Consider the following 11,269-nt stretch of genomic DNA (forward strand, 5'->3'; position numbering starts at 1 on the left):
ATGGAAATGGGAAGTGCTCCAAAACCATTGCATTTTTGTTGCTGGGTGGAGAAAGGTTACACTTCCTCTCACTTGGTAGTCCCTGTGAGGAGAATCTGAAAGAATTTCTTCAAATAAAAGAAACCAGTGAAGCAAGGATGATTGGGTAACAGCCATGTTGCATCGTTTGCTGCTATGGCTTTGCACGAGGCAAACTATTATTGTGATCATGCAGTATTCATTATGCTATGCATTCCTTCAGGAATTACAGTATCCAGGCTGTGGATTGTGAAATGTTGTAACAAAGAAATTTTAAAAAAGGGATAGAGAAGACAATGGGGTGATGCAACAAACAAAACAGCGAAGTCCATGCCAAGCTGAGAGTTGCTGGCTTTTATCTGTTTGTTTGAAAAAAATCCAGCCTGGCTCTCTTGTTAAATACAGCGCTTTCCTAAGAACCGTTTGTTCTTCCTGAACAGTAAATCCAGCCAAAGATGGGCTAAACAGTTTCAGAGCAACAGGATGAGTCCTCTGGCCTTTATGAAACACGCAGTAAACAGGGTACACAGGGCAAGGCTCAGGCCATGAAGTTAAAAAGGAATATAATAAATGGAAAGAGGATTCCTCCCCCAATCCGTCTGAGTGCTGCAGAGATCCCTGCATCTAACAGCACCTCTGCACTCGCATCACTGCCTGACCCAGGCGATCATTAGCAGAGTATATGCCAGGCACTTGAGACACATAAATGGGAGACCAAGTTCATGAGATCCTCTTAAAAAATCATATTTGACTTTTTAAATGTGGGGTTTTATGAGCCTTCTGGTTTTGCCTGTGAGGATCAGCCTTATCACACGTTCGTGCTTACTCCCTGTCTGTGAGGGCTAATAGCAGATCTTTAAAAACTGGAAGCTGAGATTCTCAGTGAGTAAGATGCCTGTAAACACCAAGGCTTTATGGAATGCCTGAAAAACATGAGACTTGTGAAAATGAATAAATAAATAAAAGCCAGACTTGGCAATGCTGACAGAAAGGACTGAATACCAACTGCATTACGGTAACATTTTTGTGGCCAAACTTGCAGCCTCAATGTTTTAATGATGGCAGCCTTTAGTGCATTTAACAGAAGCCTGGATTTGATTCTTTTGGAATAAAAGGGCTTTTGAATGCTCTGTAAAGGCAGTTTCCTGACTTCATTGATCGCTGACACAAACACCAGAATTAAATCTCCTACATCTTGAGCTAAAGCAACAATCCCATTAATTCGGAGAGCAGTGGGCTTGTACAGGAAGCAGTTGCTGGAAGAGGACATATAGCATGAGCTGAACCAGTTGGCTGCTCTCTTAGTCTCATGTCGCCAAGCAAGAACAGGGCCAAGGTAAATCTCCATATAACCATGTTTTATTTGGAGGCTGCAAACAGCCAGTCTGAATTCATGAAGGAATGTGAATAGCCACATCAGGAAGCTCAGCAAGAGATTATTCGAACTGGCAGGGTTTAAGAAGGAAATTTAAATTTGCTCTTTGTTGTTCCTGCCTGTTTTTCCACTTCTGATTCAGAATAAAATGGAGGATCACTCCAGAGAACTTGCACATTCCTTAACATAACTTCAAGTTGTGATGTAAAAACTATACTGGCAGAAATATCTGTAGGCCTCAGCACATACTTTCATTAAATACATGGGAAAGATTGTTGTTAAATTACAATGAAGTAAAAAAGCTTGAAAAAAGGTACATTCACAGCAGGCGAACTCTAACCTGAACATAACTATGTACATAATGATGGAATGCAGCTACTCTTTGGCCCATGCTTTGGAAGTCTGAAGTTTTTTCAGGCCATAAGAATTTTCATGAGGTTAATCCTTCTATGGCACAGGGGTACAAGAAGTGGTAAGGAAACAATAATACAGCAGAAGTAGCCCAAGCTCTCTTGAAACAGCTCCACTACATAATCTTGCTTCAATACTTCCAGCCCCGGCCCAGTTAATGAAGAGAATCTCAGTCTGGAATTGGAGAAACTCTGCCCCTCCTGCCCCTCCCCATGGCCACCCCATGTGCTCACACCCTGCCCAGGATTCTGCTGCCTCCACCCCCTACTTGTTCACTTATCCCTCCCAGGACAAGTGCACAGCAGCTTCTGAAAAGAAGATCACTTCAGCATATCCCAGAAGTGAATCTTCTAGAACTTAAACATTGACTTCTATATCACAATAAAGTAAAAGTGGCATTTCTTCTTCCCCCAAATTCAATGGACTCAATAAAGATTAAGCCTTATATCACTACAGTCATGCAGATCTGCACAAACCTCATTTAAGGGGTTGCCAATTTTCCAGCAGCAAATCTCGGTACATGCAGGTTGCCCCAATGCAAGGACTATCCATATAATGTATGCAGCAAACTCCAAATTGGATTTGCAAAGTGACCTGGTTAAAATCCCCAGACCCACAACATTTTAAAGGCAGACTTCTGGTAGCTTGTTTAGGGCTTCTCCATGGCCTGCACAATTCACCCACAGCAACTTCTGGCAGAGGTGGGGGCGAGGGCACCTCTGACATTTTTACCACTGCAGGGTGAGGCTTCCAGTTCCTCCTCTATGATTATAACCCAATTATATAAATAGTGGCTGAGCTTTTAAAGCACGAAACCACCACAACTTGTACATTTACTCAACTGCCTTAAAAATATCTGTACTTTCATAATTACAACACTTAGAAGGATTTCAGAGGGAAGGCTAATTTTCATGAGGGAGAGAGGATGCTTAGCGACTGATAATGATGTGCATTGGCATCAATATTCTGCTACACTGCAAACTCCTAGAGTGAATCCCCATATATCTGGCATTTCAGGACAGTGCTTCCTGCACAGCAATCACCCCATAGCCCAGCCCACAGGGCACACAATGCTCTTGCTCCCTGCCCACTTTGTGTGCAAGTCAGAGTAGCTTGGGCCACCCTCAAGCAGTAAAGTGCAGATACGCAGTATTATGCTGAGGAATGAAGAGCCACACAGCCCATCAGCTCTCCTGTGGCACTGATGACTGCCCTCACACAGCTGGAGTAGTAAATCACTTGTCCCAAGTGATTCTTGCTGCTTTTGAGTGTGTTCTCAGATCTCACTCGACAGGACACAGATAGGGCTGCTTGCCTGCCCTGCAGGTGTGTTTTGAAAACAAACAGATTGAAGTCAACAGGCCTGAGATATAACTGCAGAAGGGACTGTGGAAGTGAAAGAAAGGCAGCCGTAACATAATGTTTAGCTTTGGATTTGAAAAGTCCATAATTATGTCTTGCTGTATGTCTGCACAGACCAAAGCTCATGGAGACCATGTACAGGCTATGTTTAAATGAGCTATTCCAGGTACCACAGGCAGTGTTGTCATGGTACCAACACAGGCTGCAGAGTCCACTTCTGAAACCTAGAAAATATGCAGGTAACCACTGTTGTGCTCTGTAGTTCACCAGCTGCTCAGCAGGTAATATAAAGCTAGTTCTAGGTACAATTCCACATGTTTATTTAAGCAACAAAGCCAGTGGAGGAATTTCTTGCTTCCTGTCACTCTTTTTTGCTCCTGCATCTCTGTTCCCTTTCACTGTCTCCTGTTATGCCGCTACAACTATCCATGAGGCTCACTGGAAATGGAATGATTTAATTTATCCACATGGAGAAAACAAAAACAAAACCAACCAACAACAACAACAAAAAAAAAAGCAATACCCAACAATTTTTCTCTGGTGTTGGATAGGGATCACCAGAGGCAGGGGCTGAAATGGTCAAGGCTGGAAGCATAGTTGGGAATATCCCCTGAACATGTATAAATGGCAGTAATGCCATTAGTAAATATATGCCATAATAGTAAATGGTGTTACAGGAAGAATAAACACAGTTTTTTCTTTTCCAGTCAGCTGCCAATATTCTTCATTAAAACATATTGGTTGTGTTCTCTGTAGCAGTGACACACCAGGGACAAGATCTGGAAGAAGGCTGCCTCCTGGAAGTACTGCTGCTGCACAGCATTCTTCTGGTACATTTTGTCTTTTGCTTGGCAGCCAGACGTGGGACTTGCTTTTGACACTGTGCTGGCTTTCACTGATATCAGATTGTGAGGGGTTGTTTCATCAGAAACAAGAGTGAAATGGAATAAGGAATAAATTAGAAGAAGGACAAAGCTGTTGTTGCAATTCTTGCAACTTGAAAGAAAAAGAGGTATAAACCAGCAGAGATTAGATTCCCCAAATGATACTATTATTGTAATTACTAAACACCTTCTAAAGCAGGATATAACTACAGTTATTGCAGCACCAGAACTGTACATGGAGAAGGATACAGAACATGCACTGTAGGACAGAAATGAGGATGTTTCAGTTGGTGAAAATCTTTGTTCTCGGGAGAGGCTGGAGAAGCTGAGACCATCTTCAGAGACAAATGAGAGTGCTGGAGGGGCCTTCCTACATGTTTTCAGACCATTGAAAGGCAACTGTGTTCATCCATTTTTTTATCCTGGGAGAATCCGCTAGGAGAAAGTAAAGTCAAATAGGGAGTTTGAAATGATGTAGGCAAGGATGTCAGCCTTTCCCAGTGTCCTATGAAGACATTTATGCAATATCATCTGGAGCTGGGCTGCCATACCTAAGGCTTTTGACACAGAATGAACTTTGCTTTTCAAATTAGAACTGACAAATAAAATAGATTATTCATCTCTATGAAAAGAAAAGAAAATAAAAGAAAAGAGAAAAGAAAAAAGAGAAAATTTAGGAAAATCTAGGAAATATACTTGCCGCTTAGAGGAAATGTTTGTGATGACAAGTTTGTTATCCAGACTTGTGCCCATTTTCTGAGTAGAAGTCAGAAGTGAAAGGAGAATGTCCCAACCCAAGCTAGGGGCCACTCCAACACAGGACCTATCGTTTTATAAATATAAGATGATACAGCAAACTATATCCTCCTCCAGTGGCAAGTCATCAAAGCTACATTAGATGATGAATCTTCAGGTGAAGAAACCATTCCTTCTCCATTCATTATGGTCACACCCAGACAGCTCCTACAAATTAAACGTGAGGGAGATGAATCTGCCTTTAGCGAAAAACACTTTCTTCCTTTCTTCCCTAACTTATCATCAAAGACAATGGAGAGACATCCCAATCCAGATTCCAGAGCTCTGAGAAGAGGGATGTGATAGGACACTTAAGGTGGTAACCTCTGGACCCAGAAGATACCATCTAAGGCAGATGTTTACCCTCATGTAGTCATTGGCAAAGCCCAGCCAAACCCTGCAGTCAGATAATCCCCTTTTTAAAAACAGAAGTCATCTCTCCTGTACAATTCTTGAATTATGAAAACATGATGCCTATTGTTTTGAACAAAATCCTGACTCATCCTTAGTTGACCTAGTTGACATCTTTAGTAGTTTCTCATATTTCTGCATTGCAGTGCTGTTAACATACACCTGCAATAATGTTATAAACATCAAGAGCTCCACTTGTTTCAAGAAGTATACCTGTAAATATTCCTACAGGCTTTTATGGATAGTGATCCAAATTCCGCATTCACTTTTCTCTGGATAAGTGGGAAAGATGTTCATTTAAACCCTGTTAGATAATTGTTTTAACTTATATTTCTTGAACACTTATTTGTAGAATCTTATAAAATGTGTTAAGTTGGCTTAAGATGAGCCACACAATGATCCCATCTAGCTAACAAGTTAAATTGGAATAAAGTTGGATTAACTCACAAGAAGAAAAACCACAAAATACTCCAGATTCACCCCAGTGACCAGTGATTCACCCCAGGATGAATTTCTGTTCAAGGAAGGTTTTCAAAGTTACTGAAATTGTGGCTGTTGAGCAATTATTCATCTGCAGTTCTGAAGGACATTCTTCACATTCCCCACTTCTACTAAGAGCTTGTAAGTACAAAAAAAATGAAAGAAATAAGCAAATGAAATATTTGAGCCTTTTACCAAAACACATTAACAGCTAATCATTATGCAGTCCGGGAAGGTGTGCTGCCATAATGTATTCAATAATGTGTTAAAGTTCCCATTGCAGTCAAACAAAATCTATTGTAAGAGATTTCTAGATAGACTCCAATTAATATCACTTACAGGAGGTCTTGTCTCTGTGAGGCCAGACCAGCTGGGGCAGCCTGTTGAGTGACTGCAGGGATTTTCATCCAGCTCACAGTCAATGAGCAGCTGCTGCTTTCGGTTACTCTCTAAGGCTCACCTGTGGAATTTTCCTTGGATGGAGGCCTTGACCACCCGAAAGTGGCAGGCAGGTTCTTGGGCTTCTCTGCTGCTTTCTTGGCCAGGTGATGGCAGTTGGATTTAGAAGAACAGGTCAAATGGTGCAGACAGCAGTGGGAACTGGGACATGGTTTTCTATAGGAGACATGCAGAATAAAATAATGCCACTGCTACAAATTCTAACTCCAGTCTTTTCTAATTGAGATGGTCTTTAAGCATAGTTGAAATGCTTTGTAGCATTCATACTATGACCAGCTCACATTTGAATGCTTCTTTCACAATACAGTGTTCCCTCTTAGAAAGAGGAAGGAATCTCAGAGTTTAGGACTGGGATTGCCTCATGTGGTAACATACTGTGATTTACTTTCCAGTAGGTAACACAGGAATAATAATTCCCTAGCCAAAGGAGGTTCCTGTGAAGATGAACATGTTTTAGGCATTCAGTTAGGAGAGATACCATGACTGAATGCACAGCTATCAGAAATGCTGAGAGGATCTTATATTGTTCATCCCCTTGTGCCAATATAGTATCATGGTAGGTGACTTCTAGCCCTCTCCTAGAATATATTTACATGTGCCCTACTTACACAGCTTCGTGTTCATCTCTAGATTTAATGTTTGATACCCTTCTCAGGACTCACCTGCACAAACAAATCTGTCTTCACACCTTCCCTGTAGTTGCTTGAGATTCCTAAAGAACAGATTCCCTTCCCTTTTAGCATTAACAAGAAATCCTCAAACAATTTGGTCTCATCGATCTGTCAAGGCAAGCATACATAGATGAGATACTTCAACCAGTATCTTCCTTTTCCTCCTGCCTGTCCTCTCTGAGCAGTCTGTACAAATAGACAAACTCTAATGAGCTGATGCATTCAAAATGCATGTCCAAGTCTCTGTTAAAATCTGTCCCCTCTGCTCTGAAGCTGAATGAGTTGCAGAGCCTCTGAAAGGATAAGGCCTTAACTGCTGGAGTTTTTAAAACTATGCATCCCTTTGATCCTTTTCCCAATATGCACAAAATACTAAAATTCTCTCCTGGATTTCATTACACATAAAAAGACATGAAAGTGCAATTTGCTCCTTTCTCGTCAACAGCTACCCATCAGCCTTAGCTCCAAGCTAGACCGTTCTGGCCACTTCAAGAAATGGTTTTGAAATTTCCATTTCCAGATTGCCCTGGCAGGTATAACTGTGACTTTGCAAACAGCTACAGCTGTGTCTGCTAATTGCTTTCCTCTAAATTATTTATGAGACGTTTTTGACTGATGAGATTCCTCACAACAGCATGTGCTAACCATTGGCAGTGGGCTCCTGAAGTGGTGGGAACTCCATCACCTGCCGAGCTGCGGAAAAGCCAGCTGTTAGCAGGCGCTGCATCCCCGTGCTTGCACTGAGCTGGGAGGGCAAGCTCTACCTGCTTTCAGCTCCTTTTCCAACGACTGCTCAATAGAAATTTATGTGTAAGCATTATATCTGCACATAACACATACCCACTACTTTTGGGATTAGATCAGAGAATACTGGAGACTGTCTAATTTAGATAAGTCAGAATTAAGGGTGTCAATGACCTGTGGTAGACAATCCATTTCACTAAACAGGACTTTTCAAGCTCTGGTCCCAGAGGCAGCAGGGGTTCTGTAAAATGCAATTAGAACAGCTACAAATCAATAGGCTTAAATTCACCACATAGAAGGTAGCAGATTTACTGGAAAATTTTTACAAGATACATAAACTGAAAAAGAATGGAAAACATGACTACAGAGAGAACAAAATATTTATAATGACCCACCACTTTACTGCTGCTTTTTCCTGGAGGGCTTATCTCTGTCATCCAGCTAAAAACTACTTTAAAAGCTACGTCTGAAGGTAACCATAAGCCCTGTCAGTTAAATAAAAAAAACTTGTGTTCCAGGGTCCAGCAATTTAAGTCAATATTTTTCCTTTCCCTTTCAGATATGAATTACTGATAGGGAGAAGCCGTTGGAACCATGTTGGGTAGAAGAAAAACTTCATGCCTGAAGTTGCAGGAGCTCAATAAGGAGTAACTAGAGGAAAGCAGCCTGTTGGAATTACTGCTTACTATTGGTGCTGGGATTATCTTCCCAGGAGGCTCTCAAGGTTGTTGGGTGAGCTACTGATATGACATCTTCATGAGTTTCATAGCTGTGTTTAAACTAAGTTTAAACAGGATTCTCAGCCAAATTCCAGATGAAATTCTGCACCAGGTATTTTCCTAAGCAGTAGTTTTATCCTGCCCATTCTGTAAGTTTTAAACAAATTGAATTTACCTTGTGCTCATTTATTCTATATATGCCAGAAGATTCAATGTTTTCTGTACAAAAGTGTACTGACCTCAGATACAGGAGTTCAGACAAGAAAGAGGCAGTGACAAAGGGGGCTCTGTTGTTTCTCAGAGGTGAGCTGGTATTTCAGAGCCAGGTCAGATATTCCTGAGGTACTCTGCTCAGTGCAACAAAGGTATAAACTGAGTTGTTGTGGAAGGTGTGCAGAGGACAGCACACCATAATTCAGCTGTGCATAAAGTCAGAAGGAGGAAGGCAGAGCAGAATGTGCCATTGTTCTAAGAGCAACCTGAGGTTTCATTTCCTTTCTCCCATGCAGTGGAGTTGACTCTCTGGCTGTGTCTTGTCCAGTGGGAGTTGAAACATGTTCCATCTTCCAGGCCTGCTCCCTCAGAGAGGAGAGCCACATGGACTTCCACGAAACAGCAGCCTGAGGATAAGGAGTTGGGTTCTCTACAGAAGAAGAGGAGGAAGCAGGAAGGAGGAGAAAACTGATGCTCCCAGTCACCCATCACAGATGCAAAAGGAGACAGGACAGAAGGTATCTGTCTGGATCTGACACAGACTAACAGCATGGCACAGGTAAGGCTAGGAAGTCATTCATGCCTCATTTCTCCCACCTGTAAATTATTCCTCCCCCTTCATCCCCATTGGCACATCATTATGACTGCTCAATTAATTAACAGTTTAAAAGAGCTTTGAGACATTCAGATGAACGAAAAGGATTTTTTTGTATTTCTGCTTCTCCAAAGCTGCATGTATAAACACTGAACTTTTTAAGTCCTTCACTGATGATGAAGATTTACTTCCTATTTGTGGATGGGAAAGTTAAATCATTGGAATGTTAAAGCACACGTTTTGAGAAACAGCCTCAAGTTCCAAGATCCTACTTTCTGCATCTTCAGCTACATACAAACACAGCTTGCCTTTCACTCCCAGTCCTACCTGTGAGCAGCCACAAGTGAAGAAATTCACCCACTGGAGATCTCGTGTTCAGGATCCCAAATCAAGTATCTCAAAACTCAACCTTCTCTAGGAAGCCTAAAAGAAAACCCAAGAAAACCTGTCTGGAAGCAGCACACTCGAGTGCTCTGCCCACCACATCACACACAGCACCCTTGTGTTCAGCCAGAGTTTGGAACAGCTTGGGGGGTCAGAACCCAGGATTAGACTTTGGGAAGTGTCTGTCACATGGCTCTCCAGCACAGTGAGTGTAAATCAGTGTATTACAGGAGTGAGAGTTTCCCTGACCAAAATAATTAAAACTCACATAAAAATAGAATGCTGGAAGGAAAATCTGTCCATTCTGCACTATTATTGTATTTAACAGAAAACCCAAGTTCCTGTCAAAAACAAGAGAATAGAGAATTTCCAGCCAGCTTTAATAGCAAGATCTTTTGAAATACTCAGCCATCTGTCACAGCAGGAGTGCTTGTTGTTCAGCCCTTCTGAAAAATTTGGCCTTTCTTTGGGAACATGATGCTTTTGAAACTCGGCTCTCAGGCCCCTCCTAGGAATCACTTCTTCCTTGAAGGTCCTGCTTTTTTTTGTATCTCCCACACAGAGGTAGACAGAGCTGTCCTCAGCGTGGTGCAACCTGCCATTAAAGCAGGTAGAGATGGGCTTGAAGTGCAAAACTGGAAGATTGCCCTGAACTAGCCCTAAATCCAAGGAAAAATGGGTAGGTTAAGTTGAGGACTAACTGTACTTTCATTTAATGTTTTTTATTAAAAACATCACAAACATATTTTAGCAAATTTCCAGATGCATGTATCTAATGAAAAGGGATCACAGAGTTCTCCTTTTCCCCCTCCTCTGATTCTTCCAGTCCTTTCTCTTCCTTCTCTCGCTATTGTTGACACTTTGTCCCACGTAAAGAGGTAACAAAGGACTCAGCAATGGAATAAACTGCTCCATGCTCATAAAAGATTGTTAATATTAAGACCTCAGTTTGGGGTGGAAAAACAGCTTCCAGATAGAGCTTTCTGGGGGTTAATAAAATCTGCTATACAGAAAGAAAAATCCATGAGCAGGTGAATCATCTCATACACTGGGAACAGGCAAACAGAGATAGAATCATGCACAGCACTGCACTGAAACAGAATCCCCTGTAAACACCTACATCTGGAACCTGCAGTGATTCTCCTCCACAGAACAAACATTTTAAAGCAATGATGTAAAAACAACCCAGCAAAGCAGAGCACTAACCTGCACATTTGCCCTTTCCTCTGCTGCTTTTGTATTAGAAGAACATGTTGCTGGTCTCCATTTTCACACATAGAGATTGAGTTCCTTGTGGTTCTCTGGGACAGAGACAAAAATCATGTTACTGTCAATGAAGCAACCTCCAAGAAGTCAATGGGATATAGAAGAATATTTTTTATTTCTGAAGTAGGCCAAAAAGCTTTGAAGTTACATTAATACCTCCAGATAGTCACACAATCCCTCCTGCTGTAAAGAAAACCTCAGTAAAATGGCTACATGAAAGTCAACAGCAAAATTCCCACCAGTTTCACTGTGAACAAGACTTCAGGCCATAAATCTGTTCTGTAAAGGGTTTCCTACCAAATGTTTAAAAATTATTTTTTCCAAAGGAAAAAAAAAAAGTTAATTGTTTCATTGTAATTTCTATAAAAAGCCATAACCAAACATTTCATTTTAGATTGGGGTCAATCCCAGTTAAAAAATTTCCAGTTCCCAGACACATCTTCATGAAGCAGCGGAACTCTGTTGGCTGACATGTTCTTTTG

At 41.4% G+C, this 11,269-nt stretch overlaps 1 long non-coding RNA gene across 1 annotated transcript; it reads right to left on the bottom strand.

Annotated features, from left to right (window-relative positions):
* Positions 1–8,842: 8,842 nt before the first annotated feature.
* Positions 8,843–10,814, bottom strand: LOC148183615 (uncharacterized). The gene is made up of 3 exons (XR_015773487.1): positions 10,728–10,814; positions 9,465–9,560; positions 8,843–8,972 (listed from the first exon to the last, which is right to left on the bottom strand). It is a non-coding gene; the product is annotated as an uncharacterized LOC148183615 (long non-coding RNA).
* Positions 10,815–11,269: the final 455 nt, after the last annotated feature.

Source organism: Pseudopodoces humilis, chromosome 11 (genome assembly GCF_049639895.1).
Source record: "Pseudopodoces humilis isolate 2021_Gansu_Grassland_sample_001 chromosome 11, ASM4963989v1, whole genome shotgun sequence".
NCBI classification, from domain to species: domain Eukaryota; kingdom Metazoa; phylum Chordata; class Aves; order Passeriformes; family Paridae; genus Pseudopodoces; species Pseudopodoces humilis.